General features: G+C 51.5%; 1 non-coding gene across 1 annotated transcript; it reads left to right on the forward strand.

Annotated features, from left to right (window-relative positions):
* Positions 1-12148: 12148 nt before the first annotated feature.
* On the forward strand, positions 12149-12230 carry TRNAS-CGA (transfer RNA serine (anticodon CGA)). The gene has a single exon. It is a non-coding gene; the product is annotated as a tRNA-Ser (tRNA).
* The last annotated feature ends 1043 nt before the right edge of the window (positions 12231-13273 follow it).

Raw genomic sequence — 13273 nt, forward strand, 5'->3', positions numbered from 1 at the left:
CATAAGACATTTTGTGTTTCAACTGTTTATTGAACTAAACTGCAAGCTCGCAGTGTAAGTGGAACAGACGTACTCCAGGGAAATAAAATGTTAGAATTTTTAGAACCGAGTCACGTAACCACTGGTCGGAAGTCGCGGAATGAAGGGGCTTTCTTGTCAAGGCAGCTTTCAGGTGGCCCCACACGTTTTCAATAATATTGTTACGTAGGAAGACGCAGACGAAAAGCTATGTACAAATATATTTACAAGGAAAATACGCTGCGCTTGGCCAAGAGGCAACAGCCCGCGCTAGCTTCTAATCGTCGTCGTCGTCTTCACACTGCTGTCCTTTCGTGATCGCACATATTGTGCCGTAGCACTACCCCCGGCTGCAAAAGCGCCGTCCCGGAGCGACTACAGATCGGACTCGGAAGCAGTGTAGTAGGCTTTGAGCCTACTGACGTGTACGACATCACTAGATGCCACAGGAGAGGACGAGGTTGAGCCCACAGGAGCAATTTCGTAAGTCACAGGCGTCACCTGGCGCAGCACGCGGTAGGGCCCTGTGTATCGCGAAAGAAGCTTCTCTGAAAGTCCGACGTGACGAGAGGGCGACCACAGGAGCACGAGCGCACCAGCTGAAAACTGTACGTCACAATGGCGGGCGTTGTACTGACACTGCTGAGTGGTCTGTGAGGCCGTAAGTCGAGCACGGGCAAGCTGGCGTGCATGGTCGGCGAGGGCGATGGCGTCGCGCGCATACTCGCTTGTTGAGACCGCAGCAGGAGGAAGTGCCGTGTCTAGGGGCAAGGTAGGTTCGCGACCGTACAGTAGATAAAAGGGAGAAAATTCGGCGGTGTCGTGCCGGGAAGAATTGTACGCAAATGTTACGTAAGGAAGGGCAATGTCCCAGTCGTGGTGGTCCTTGGAAACGTACTTGGCCAGCATATCGGTAAGAGTACGGTTTAACCACCCTGTCAGGCCATTGGCTTGAGGATGGTATGAAGTAGTCAGTTTGTGTTGAATGGAGCAGGAACGCACAATGTCAGCGATAACTTTCGAGAGGAAGTTTCAACCACGGTCAGTAAGCAGCTGTCGCGGGGCGCCATAAGGCAAGATAATGTCACGCAAGAGAAAGTACGCGACGTCAGTGGCGCAGCTGTTAGGGAGAGCCCGAGTGATAGCGTATCGGGTGGCGTAATCAGTCGCGACGGCTACCCATTTGTTCCCAGAGGATGACGTGGGAAAGGGACCGAGCAGGTCTAATCCAACATGAAAGAACGGTTCCACAGGAACGGTGATCGGCTGGAGATGACCGGCAGGTAGCACCTGAGGTGTCTTCCGACGCTGGCAGGGATCACAGGCAGCAACATAGCGTCGAACGGAGCGAGCGAGACCAGGCCAATAGAAGCGGCGGCGGACGCTGTCGTACGTGCGGGTTACCCCAAGATTTCCTGCAGTGGGTGCGTCATGCATCTCAAAGAGCACAGTCTGTCGTAGATGTTTTGGCACGACAAGAAGAAGATCAGGGCCATCAGGGAGGAAGCTCCTTCGGTACAGAATGCCGCCCTGGAGGACATATCGTCGAACGGATGCGTCGGTAGGTGTAGAGCGCAGACGCTCGATGAGTACTCGCAGCGATAGGTCTCGGTACTGCTCATCGGCGATGTTAACGAAGGCAGACATAGAGAAAATGCCGTCGGCGGTACTACTGTCGGCGTCGTCAGGCTGGTCTACCGGGTAGCGAGACAGGCAGTCAGCGTCCTTGTGTAGTCGGCCAGATTTGTAGGTGACAGAGAACGAATATTCTTGGAGGCGTAAGGCCCAGCGACCAAGTCTTCCTGAAGGGTCTTTCAATGAGCATAACCAACAAAGCGCGTGATGGTCTGTGACAACGGAAAAGGATCGGCCATATAAGTATGGGCGGAATTTCGCAACCGCCCAAACTAGGGCCAGACACTCACGCTCAGTGATGGAATAGTTGCGCTCCGCGGGTGAGAGGAGCCTGCTGGCGTAAGCGATAACACGGTCGTGGCCACGCTGGCGTTGTGCCAGTACTGCTCCAATTCCGTGACCGCTGGCATCAGTACGGACTTCAGTAGGCGCAGAAGGATCGAAATGGGGCAGAACTGGAGGCGTTGTGAGAATGTCGATTAGATGAGAGAATGCAGAGGCCTCGTTTTCGCCCCACTGGAAAGGAGCGTCTTTTTTCAAAAGGTCGGTTAGTGGTCGTGCTATGGCGGCGAAATTCCTCACGAAACGGCGGAAGTACAAACAAAGGCCGATGAAGCTGCGCACATCCTTGACACACTTCGGAACAGGGAAGTGCGTAACAGCATGGATCTTGCCTGGGTCCGGTTGCACTCCGTTCGCGTCAACGAGATGTCCAAGGACGGTAATCTGGCGACGGCTGAATTGGCACTTCGATGCGTTGAGTTGTAGACCGGCTCGCCGAAAAACGTCCAGGACTGCTGAGAGGCGCTCGAGGTGCGTAGGGAACGTTGGGGAGAATACGATAACGTCGTCCAAGTAGCACAAGCACGTGGACCATTTGAAAAGGTGAAGAAGGGAGTCCATCATGCGTTCAAAAGTGGCAGGAGCGTTACATAGGCCGAACGGCATCACCTTGAATTGATAAAGACCGTCTGGTGTTACAAAGGCAGTCTTCTCGCGGTCGAGATCGTCCACGGCAATCTGCCAATAGCCGGAGCGAAAGTCAATAGAGGAGAAATAGCGAGCACCGTGGAGGCAGTCAAGGGCGTCATCAATCCGAGGGAGGGGGTACACGTCCTTTTTGGTAACCCTGTTAAGGTGCCCATAATCCACGCAAAAGCGCCATGAGCCATCCTTCTTTTTTACCAGCACAACCGGTGACGCCCAAGGACTACATGACGGTTCAATAATGTTCTTGGCAAGCATTTTGCGAACTTCTGCGTGAATAACTTGACGCTCAGCTGGTGACACTCGATACGGGCGGCGATGAATAGGAGGGGCATCGCCGGTATTAATGCGATGTTTGACAGCTGTAGTTTGGGCTAAAGGACGATCGTTAAAGTCAAAAGTATCGTGGTAGGAAAACAGAACGCGGTAGAGTTCACGAGCGTGCTCGGAGGGCAAGTCGGGGGCAAGCATTTTCCGTAAGTCCGCGATGGTACAATTTGTCGACTGCGATGGTAGAGGAGTATCGGATGAAGTGTCGTCTACTGCAATGGATGCTACTGAGTGATCTTCGAATGAACAAAGCTGGGCCCAAGACATCCCACGTGGCAGCACTTGTGTCGTCAAGCCAAAGTTGACCACTGGCAGGCAGACGCAATTCGCCGTAATAGATAAAACTGTATGGGGTACTGTGATCCCGTGTGTAAGGAGGACGTCTTGCATAGGAGCCGCGATGTAGTGACCGTCGGGGACTGGTGGGGATGACACTAGGTCAACGTAGGTCCGTGCCGAAGGTGGCAAGCGAACGAAGTTGGCGGAACTGAGGCGACTGGGGTGTGGTTCAGCAGGATCCAGAACAGGCAGGTAAAGGCGGAGAGTACTGGCAGAACAATCGATGAGAGCAGAATGTGCGGAGAGGAAGTCTAAGCCGAGGATGATGTCGTGGGGACAGTGGGCGATGACTGTGAATAGCACGAGTGTTGGGCGATCGGCGAAGGAGACGCGGGCGGTACACATACCAATTACGGGGGCTGTTCCGCCATCGGCGACACGGACAACAGGCGTCGTGGCGGGCGTGATAATTTTCTTGAGCCGGTTACGAAGGTCAGCGCTCATTATGGACAAATGCGCCCCAGTGTCTATGAGAGCAGACACAGAAACACCGTCGACTTGCACGTCAAGAAGGTTCAGATGAGTGGGCAAAGTCAGTAGAGGATTTGGCGGCGTAGGGAGCAATGCAGCGTCACCTCGAGGCGCTGCATCGTCTAGTTTTCCGGCTGGGAGCGGCGTCCGAAGGGAGTCGGCGAATAGGAGCGACGGGGCTGGGGAGAGCGAGATTGTCGTCGTTGGGGCGAAGGCGAACGAGAATAGGGGCGGTTTGTTGCAGGAGAAGCAGTGGCGGCATTATCGGAGCGTGCGGCATAGGGACGAGAAGGGCCACCTGAGGGGCGAGAGTAGGCAGTATAAGTAGACCGGATCGGGGAACTCCAGCGACTACGACAGTGCCGAGAAATATGCCCGATTCGATGGCAGTGGAAACAAATAGGCTTGTCGTCAGCAGTGCGCCATTCAGATGGGTTGCGGAAACGTGGTGGGTAAGAAGATGCGGGACGGGGCGAAATCGAAGAAGCCGGGCGGGTATCAGGGCGATGGGCCGAGCAGATGGTGTGAAGACCCATGTTTTCAAACTCCTGGCGGACAACTGCCTGGATCAGCGAGACCGTGACTGCAGATGTGTTGGTGGGACTAGAGTCGAAGGCAGCCGGATAGGCGGCCTCGATCTCACGCCGGACGATCCTGGTAACATCGGCAGTGTTGTTGGGACGAGGAGCGTCAGCACAGGAAGATGTCGCTGGGGTGTTGGGCAGACGGGCAAACTGCTGGTCAATACGTCGGCTTTTGGCGAGTTCCAGGCGGCGGCACTCTTTTATAACAGCATCTACCGTGGCTACGTTGTTGCAAACGAGCAACTTGAAGGCGTCATCGGCAATGCCTTTGAGGATGTGGGAAACCTTGTCTGACTCAGTCATGTGGGTGTCAACTTTGCGGCACAGAGACAAGACGTCCTGAATGTACGTGACATAGGTCTCTGTTGACGTCTGCACACGGCCGGAAAGCGCCTTCTGCGTGGCAAGTTTGTGACCTAGGGGTTGCCGAACAAGTCTCGAAGCTGTGTCTTAAGTGAATCCCAACTGGTGAGCTCATCTTCGTGCGTGCGATACCAAACTCGAGGTGTGCCACCGAGGTAAAAGACTACGTTGGCGAGCATAATAGTAGGGTCCCACCGGTTATTGCGGCTGACGTGTTCATACAGGCGGATCCAGTCATCGACGTCTACCCCATCTTGGCCCGAGAATACGCCAGGATCACGGGGAGCGGGGAGAGTAATGTAGGTCGTCGAAGTGGCAGCAGGTGTCGGAGCCGGAGGAGTCGGGTTGTCGTCGCCGGGAGCCATGAAGGAAGGCTCGACGTACCGTCCACTGCGAAGCTCCGTGAAGAGGTACAGGGAACGTCCACCTCCACCAGATATGTTACGTAGGAAGACGCAGACGAAAAGCTATGTACAAATATATATACAAGGAAAATACGCTGCGCTTGGCCAAGAGGCAACAGCCCGCGCTAGCTTCTAATCGTCGTCGTCGTCTTCACACTGCTGGCCTTTCGTGATCGCACATATTGTGCCATAGCAATATTAAGGTCCGCCCCTTTCGATGGCCATTCCAGTACGGATATGTGCTCCTCTGCCTGGAAGTCCTTCACAACCCTGGCCGTGTGGATCGGCGACCGGTCTTGCTGGAAAAGATAGTTGGCGTCGGGGGATAAACTGCTCGCATATGGCAACATCACATCGTTCAATATACTGCAGTATTTCTGAGACGACAAGTGCCCACGTATGCAGTGTAATGGTCCTAAACCATATTGCGGAACCGCACCCCACACGCTCACTTGCCCTCCCGCTGGTAGAGACGCGTTGCACGTTGTCTGGGTCGTTCCTGCATATCGTTGTTAAATAAAGTAAGAAACCCACTCTTCAACAAAAAAGTTTATGTTACCGTGTTCGTGGCTGTCTCCACACAAGCACTCTTTGGTCTTGTCGCGTCGAAAACGCCGACTCGTCCGAAAAGATGACACGTCCCCAGCCTTCGGTTTTCCACGACACGTGCTGCTCAGAGAACCGCCGTCGTGCTTCCCTGTTGGCAGCCGTAAGTAGCGGCTTCTGTGCTGCGACGTAACTGCGAAGGCCTGAACCACGCAGGCGACGTCGAACAGTAGTGTCCTAAACGTCTAAATCCAACTCCTAGCGAACTGCTGCGGCAGGCAAAAAAGGATTCTCGACAACAGCTACAATTACGCATGAATCTTCGTCATCTGTGGTAGCCCTAGGACGAGGTGCACGTTGCGCATCCCGAATGCGACCTTCGTTCTTATATGCCTGAATTATTCGGTTCACAGTCTTGAGAGGCCTACCTACTAAAGAGCCGATGTATCGCTGGGAATAACCTGTTAGTGAAAGGTCAACGATAGAGCGTCTTTGATGATCCGGAACTCTAGCCATAATAGCATGTGGTGACAGATTCAAAGTCTGCGGTAGATACTCGGTATTTTATATGCTGCATTTGTATGCGGAACAACTCTGAAGATATTAGTCACGCCCCACATAGCTATGTGCGTTTTTTTCAGTTTTGTTTTCTTGAAGCACTTTAAATGCCGAAAGTATCAGCTCACAAAGCAAAAGTTCGGCTAGCAGACGATGGACGGGCCGCTCCAGTGACGTGATTCGCGCGGTAGAAAGACAGCCTCGCCTACACGTGTACTGCGCATGTGCAGTGCTTCCTGTGATTGTCGTGACGCGGCGCCAACAGTGTCGTCGGCCACGCGCTCGCGTGTTCACCCTAACTGTGCTCATCGCTGTACGTGCGACACCGTACAAGGTGGAAGATTTCAGGGACGCCCTTCTTCCGACGGGACTGCTTCCGGACGCGGTATGCATATGGGCGTACCAAATCAACCACGTCTGGGCAGTGACCCTCTGCGATGCGACTGCAACGAAAAGGCTGCGTGCCCTCAAGGAACTGAAAGTAAAGGGACGACGGTGCCTCATCGTTGACCCGCAGGACCAGCAGGTGAAGATTAGGCTTCACTGGTTGCTGTATGGCGTTGCCGAGGAGGACGTCCGGACGGCGTTCGCGGCTTTCGGCAAGGTGGAGGAGGTGAGCCGTGAGCGGTGGCGCGTGGAAGGCATGGGGAGCAAGACCTCAACGACCAGGACCGTCCTTCTCAAACTGAAGGGCAACGTGAAGATTGAGGACCTGCCTCATCAGATCCGCGTCGGCGGTGAGTTGGCCTTGGTCGTCGTTCCTGGTCGACCGATGCAGTGCCTTCGCTGTCACGGCACGGGACACGTCCGCCGAGAGTGCAGAGTCCCCCGCTGTTCCCGGTGCAGACGTTTCGGCCACGTGGACGCTGACTGCGTCAAGCCTTATGCCGCTGTGACAGGCCCACCAGCTATTGACGTGGCGGCACAGCACGTGATGGACGTGGCCGAGGTGGAGGACGCGGCTAAAGGAACCGGTGACATGGTGTCGACAGCCACAACTATTGGGACGACGACTCTGGAGGTAGACGAAAAGGCGGCTGAGGCTACCCAGAAACCGAGTAGGGCTGAGCAGGTCGCCACGACTGAGGGGCAAGCGACGGGAAGCGTCAGTGAAGACGCACCTAGCGACGCGACCGCAATGCAGCAGGATGAGGGCGTCTGCGATGACGACCGTACTGGAGGTCTTGCTCCTTCCGTCAAGCGCACCCACGACCCGACGAAGGACCGTAAGGATCGGGCAACCAGCACCAGTGAGGGACCGCCGACGAAGATGCCTCATGGGAGGCGGATGGGATTCAAGCCAAAGCCCAACATACCGCCTGAAAAGAAGCCTGTCGACAAAGCGCCCACGCCTAAGGACACCAACAAGTCGGGAGGCTCCGGAGGCGGCTAGCCGATGGCTAGTCGTGAGCGGTAAGCACCATGCTCCGGGCCTACTTTTCGTTTAGATCAAGATGGCTCAAATACCGTCCCTTAGGATTGCCACATTAAACGTGAGAGGGCTGGCGGCTAGTCGTAGGCAAAATCAGGTCCTACGGCTGGTCACTGACCATGACATAGACGTACTAGCCGTCCAGCAAACTAAGGTTGAAGGAGAGGAGGAGACCAGGAGCATGGTGTGACGTTTCACGACTAGGTATTTTGTGGTGGTTAGCCATGCGGTAGGCACGGCTGGAGGGTGTGTTCTTCTTGTGAACAAGCTGCCTCGACTGCAAATTCAAAGTATTTTTTCGTGTGAGTCAGGAAGGATTGTTCTCTGTGATATTGTTATGTGTGATGCTGAGCTCCGCGTCATATGCGTATATGCGCCGAATTCAGTAGATGAGCGTGTCGGTTTTTTTTTTCGAATCTTACACAATATTTATGTTGTAATATGCGCGTGTTCCTGTTAGGTGACTTTAATTGTGTGTTGAGTGCTGGAGACAGAGTCAATAATGCAGGTGTGCGTGACCGAAGTAGTGAAGTGTTATCAAATTTAATTAATGAAAATGAACTCGATGATGTTTATGAATGTCTGGAAGGGGGGCGTCAAGTGACTTTTACACGTTTTCAGGGCAGCAGCCATGCGCGTTTGGACCGAATGTACATTTCATTGGATACAATTCCAAGATGCCACGGTTACTGTATAGTACCGGTGTCGTTTTCACATCACTGCCTGGTGAAATGTAACGTAGGTATAATGAAACGGAGACATGTATTTAATTGGGATATGTGGGAAATGAATGCCTTGTTACTAAATGACCAGACCTTTTTACAGGTAGTACGGGATGCGGTTAATGAAGTTAAATGTGATGCTGCGGGAACAATCGTCGAGAAGTGGGAACGTTTTAAACAAAAGATTAAAATGAAAGCGATAGAAAGATCCAGTTGTAAAAAATTCGAGAACGAAATGAATGAAAAGGGTTTAAGAACACTGCTTGGGCAGCTGCTAACGCTTGAGTGCAAAGAGCCTGGTGCGTACAAGGACGATGTGCGAAACGTCAAAGAAAAACTTGAATTGTTAGACAAGGAACGCTATCAAGGAGCCATAGTGCGAGCACGAGCAGATGCACAAGCGGCAGGGGAGACGCCCACGAAAAGGGCGCTCGGTTTAGAGAAGGCGTATGGACAAAGAAACCATGTCGACCAGATTTTAGTGAATGGGAATGTCGTTGAAGGCAGTGATAGCATTCAGCGCGCCTTCTTTGAGAACTATCAGTCGCTCTTCGCATTTCAGGAAGCGGATGTTGAGGGTTTTAAAGCAGGTTTTCTGCATCGCATGCCACGTTTGAGCGATGACGTAAAAAAGCGATTAGAGGAAAAAATAATGGAGACAGAAGTCGAAAAGGCAATTGACGACTCGAACTTGGGTAAATCGCCGGGACCTGATGGACTCAGCGCGGCTCTATATAAAGCTTTTAAAAGAGACCTGGCGCCTTTGCTTGCACATGTATTTAATGACGCATACGAAAAGAAATCATTAACACCTTCCTTTGGAAAAACGCACACTATTCTAATCCCGAAGAGCGATCAAATAGACAAACTCAGATTCGTGTCATCCTACAGGCCAATTTCACTAGCAAACATCGATTATAAAATATTTATGAAGGTTCTGCCTAGCAGGCTTCAAGGCGTCATCAAGGAAATAGTTGCAGACCATCAAATTTGTGGCATCAAAGGCCGATCTATTTTTTCAAACATCCATAAGATGCGATGTGTGCTCGAGTGCTGTGACGTCACGGGTGGCGGTGTTGCAGTACTTCAGCTCGACCTAGAGAAAGCGTTCGATTGTGTCGCTCACGTTATTTTGTTTGCCATCTTAGATCATGTTAATGTCGGTTCCATCATCACTGAGGGCGTGGCCTTGGCGTACCAGAACTGCACAACAAGATTAATTGTTAACAAATCTCTGGGGGCCCCCATTAACTTCATGTGTTCAGTGCGCCAAGGCTGCCCCCTCAGCCCGCTGTTATTTGCCATCTACGTAGAAGCAATGTGTGTAGCAATTAATGAAAATGAAGGAATACGGGGTTTCAGATTGGCAGCGACCGAAGTGAAGTTGCTAGCATATGCGGATGATATTGCAGTGTGTTGCACTGACAAACCGAGTGTAACGGAAACAATATCTGTAGTAAAGCATTTCTGTGCCGTAACGGGTAGCAGAGTAAACTGGGGCAAATCGCTAGGGCTGTGGCACGGGGACTAGTTTTCTGCACCCGACTATTTCGCGAACGTGAACTGGGTGAAAACTCCGACCAGGTATCTGGGTGTTCCCCTCTACAGGTATAATAGCAGCGACGAATACTGGAGGAATCAAACCAAGGAAATGAAAGAAAAAGTAGACAAATGGAAAGGCACTAACCTGTCCATTTTTGCACGAGCGACAGTTTTTAACGTGTTTTTTATTACTAAATTATATTACGTCTTGCAAACACTGTATTGTTCTGGAGTAAACGTGCAAAGGCTGCACAGAGTGTTCGCAGTTTTCATCTGGGGATCAACATGGGAAAGGTGCAGCCGAACAAATCTGTTCAGAAGAGTGAAGGATGGGGGTGTGGGCCTGGCGCATCTTTTTGTTCGTCAAGTTGTAAACCGATTTTTGTTTTTTCGCGATGTTCGCGATCCTTTTCTGCGCACCGTATGTCAGCTAAGGTTGAGTAACGCTTTGCCGGCCCATGTTGTTAGCACGGCAAATTTGACTGGAACGCTGCGTGGATATTTTAAGGAAGTGGTTGACAGTGTACGCTTCCTTTCTGTTGATTTTACAAATGAGTACCTTTGTGAAGTGAAAAGGAAAACATTGTATAGAGATGTATGCGACATTGTTTTCCCAGTGCCCTTATACAGAGCCATATACAGTGGAGGGCCAGGACAAGACGTACTTAAACGAGTAAAACACATGCAGGTGCCACCAGGGGTAAAGACCTTCTTCTTTAAGCTACACACAGGAATGCTCTCTGTGAAGACGTTTCTGGAGGAACGGGGTTGTCTCGTACCTTGGGGGTCGCACTGCCTGATATGCAAGAAGCCCGAAAACATAGATCACGTTTTCCTACATTGCGGGGCAGCAGTTTTCTTCTGGGACGTCCTAAAGCGAACCCTGAAGAAAGAGCTACCGGTAGACCCCCAAGGTATCAGGTATCTGGCTGTTAAAGATGACGACGGGGTTCCCTATGACTCTGTTATGTTGAATGCTCTACACTGTATATGGCGGGCTCGTATGGCAGGGTACCATTGCGATCCTGACGCTAGGCCAGTTCGTGCTTACTTCAACAATGTATATCGCGATTTATTGAAATGCAGAAAATGGAAGAATGTGTACCGGATTGGCTGTCGAGGCTAGAACCCCTGACAGCCATGAAGAAATTTTAGTTTGACAAAGCCAGTCCAATATGGACAGACGGCTGTATTGTGCGGTTTCTTTTCACAAGCACCTTCCGTTGTTTTTTTTTACCCCTCCTCCAATGTTTAGAATTTGTGATACATACGTATGTGCTAACTGTATCGTCTGAGTAATGTCGAAGACCGGCAATAAATAAAAAAAAGAGCAGTCGTGGCCGAGTGGTTAAGAGGAAGCTTTAGCTCGGGGGCTCTTATCTAAATACATGTAAAAGGAGAATTCGTTTTTCTAGGCAACCACTGCACCAAATTTGACGGGGTTTGCTGCATTTAAAAGGAAATCTTAAAATCTAGTAACTATTGGTTTCGAATTTTCGATTTAGGTTGTCAAATGTTTATAAAAATTTGGCAAAAATCGCAAATTTTCAGAAAACGAAACTATCAAGTTTACAACTCCGTAACTCAGCAAGAAAAAATGATATCGCAATTATGTGAATTGCACCTGATAGCACGTCTAAAGCGGACAAAATGGATATGTTACACATGAACCTCGAAAAATGGAGTAATGTGTAATTACAACTTTTGCAGAACCCTCGTAAACAACGTAACAAATTCACGTAAGATATAAACTGACATATCAAATTTGTCCGCTTCGAATGGTCTAATGGATGCCGTTTACAGAATCGCGATATCTGTTCTTGATGTAGAGCTATTAGCTTGTACACTTCGTGCTTCTATTTTTTTCGAACGTCTGAATATTTGAAAATCTTTTCAACAAAATTCAATCCCTAAATAAAAATTCCGCTTCCAACAGTCACTAGAATATAACTTTCTCTCTCAAATGCAACAAATTTCATTAAAATCGGTCCAGGTGTTATCTCAGAAAAACGTTTTTGCGTTTTTACATGTATTTGAATAGGCCGCGTCGGAGTTGGGCCCGAGCTAAAGCTTCCTCTTAAGGCGATGGGCTCGAAATCAATTGGGGTCTCCCCGCGCAGGTTCGAATCCTGTCGGCTGCGTAGCGGTTACTTTTGTTTCAGCCAGCCCTTCGTGAATGCGTATTAATGTGGTGCAGTAGGGCTATGATGTACATGCGCAGTCGTGGCCGAGTGGTTAAGGCGATGGACTCGAAATCCATTGCGGTCTCCCCGCACAGGTTCGAATCCTGTCGGCTGCGTAGCGGTTACTTTTGTTTCAGCCAGCCCTTCGTGAATGCGTATCTATGTGGCGCAGTAGGGCTATGGTGTACATGCGCAGTCGTGGCCGAGAGATTCTGCTTCCGGCAGCCGAGCTGAGCGGTCAGCAGAATCGTGGGCTCCAGTGGAGCAGCGACAGCGGCCGCTTTTGGCCGCGGAAACAGGCTCAACGATGATAAGGATTACGCTTTTATTTTGCCGCAGCTGCCTAAAGGACAACTAGTGATTAACACCGTCTTTTTGCACGGTGATGTACGTGCGAGGCCGTACAAGGTGTAGGATTTCAGGGATGCCCTTCTGCCGACGGGCCTGTTGCCGGATGTGGTGTGCATAGGGGCGTACCAAATCACATACGTCTGGGCAGTGACCCTCTGCGATGCAACTGCAACGAAAAGGCTGCTTGCCCTGAAGGAACTTCAAGTGAAGGGACGACGGTGCCTCATCATTGACCCGCAGGACCAACAGGTGAAGCTTAGGCTTCACTGGCTGCTCTACGGCGTTGCCAACCAGGATGTCCGGACGGCTTTCGCGGCTTTCGGCAAGGTGGAGGAGGTGAGCCGGGAACGGTGGCGCGTTGAAGGCATGGGAACCAAGACCTCAACCACAAGGACCGCCCTTCTCAAGCTGAAGGCCAGCATGAAGGTGGAAGACCTCCCCCATCAGATCCGCGTCGGTGGAGAGTTAGACTTGGTCGTCGTTCCAGGTCGACGGATGCAGTGCCTGTGCTGCCACAGCACGGGAACGTCCGCCGTGAGTGCAGAGTACCGCGTTGTAACCGGTGCAGACGTTTCGGCCACGTCGACGCTGAATGCGTGAAGTCCTATGCCGCTGTGACAGGCCCACCAGCGAATGATGTTGCGGCAGAGCACCTCATGGACGTGGCTGAGGCAGAGGACGCGGCTAAAGGAACCGGTGACATGGTGTCGACAGAGACAAGTAGTGGAACGACGACTCTGGAGGTGGACGGCAACGCGGCTGAGGCTACCCAGAAACCGAGTAGGGCGGAACGGGATGCTACGACCCA

Source organism: Dermacentor albipictus, unplaced genomic scaffold (assembly GCF_038994185.2).
Source record: "Dermacentor albipictus isolate Rhodes 1998 colony unplaced genomic scaffold, USDA_Dalb.pri_finalv2 scaffold_26, whole genome shotgun sequence".
In the NCBI taxonomy this organism is placed as follows: Eukaryota; Metazoa; Arthropoda; class Arachnida; order Ixodida; family Ixodidae; genus Dermacentor; species Dermacentor albipictus.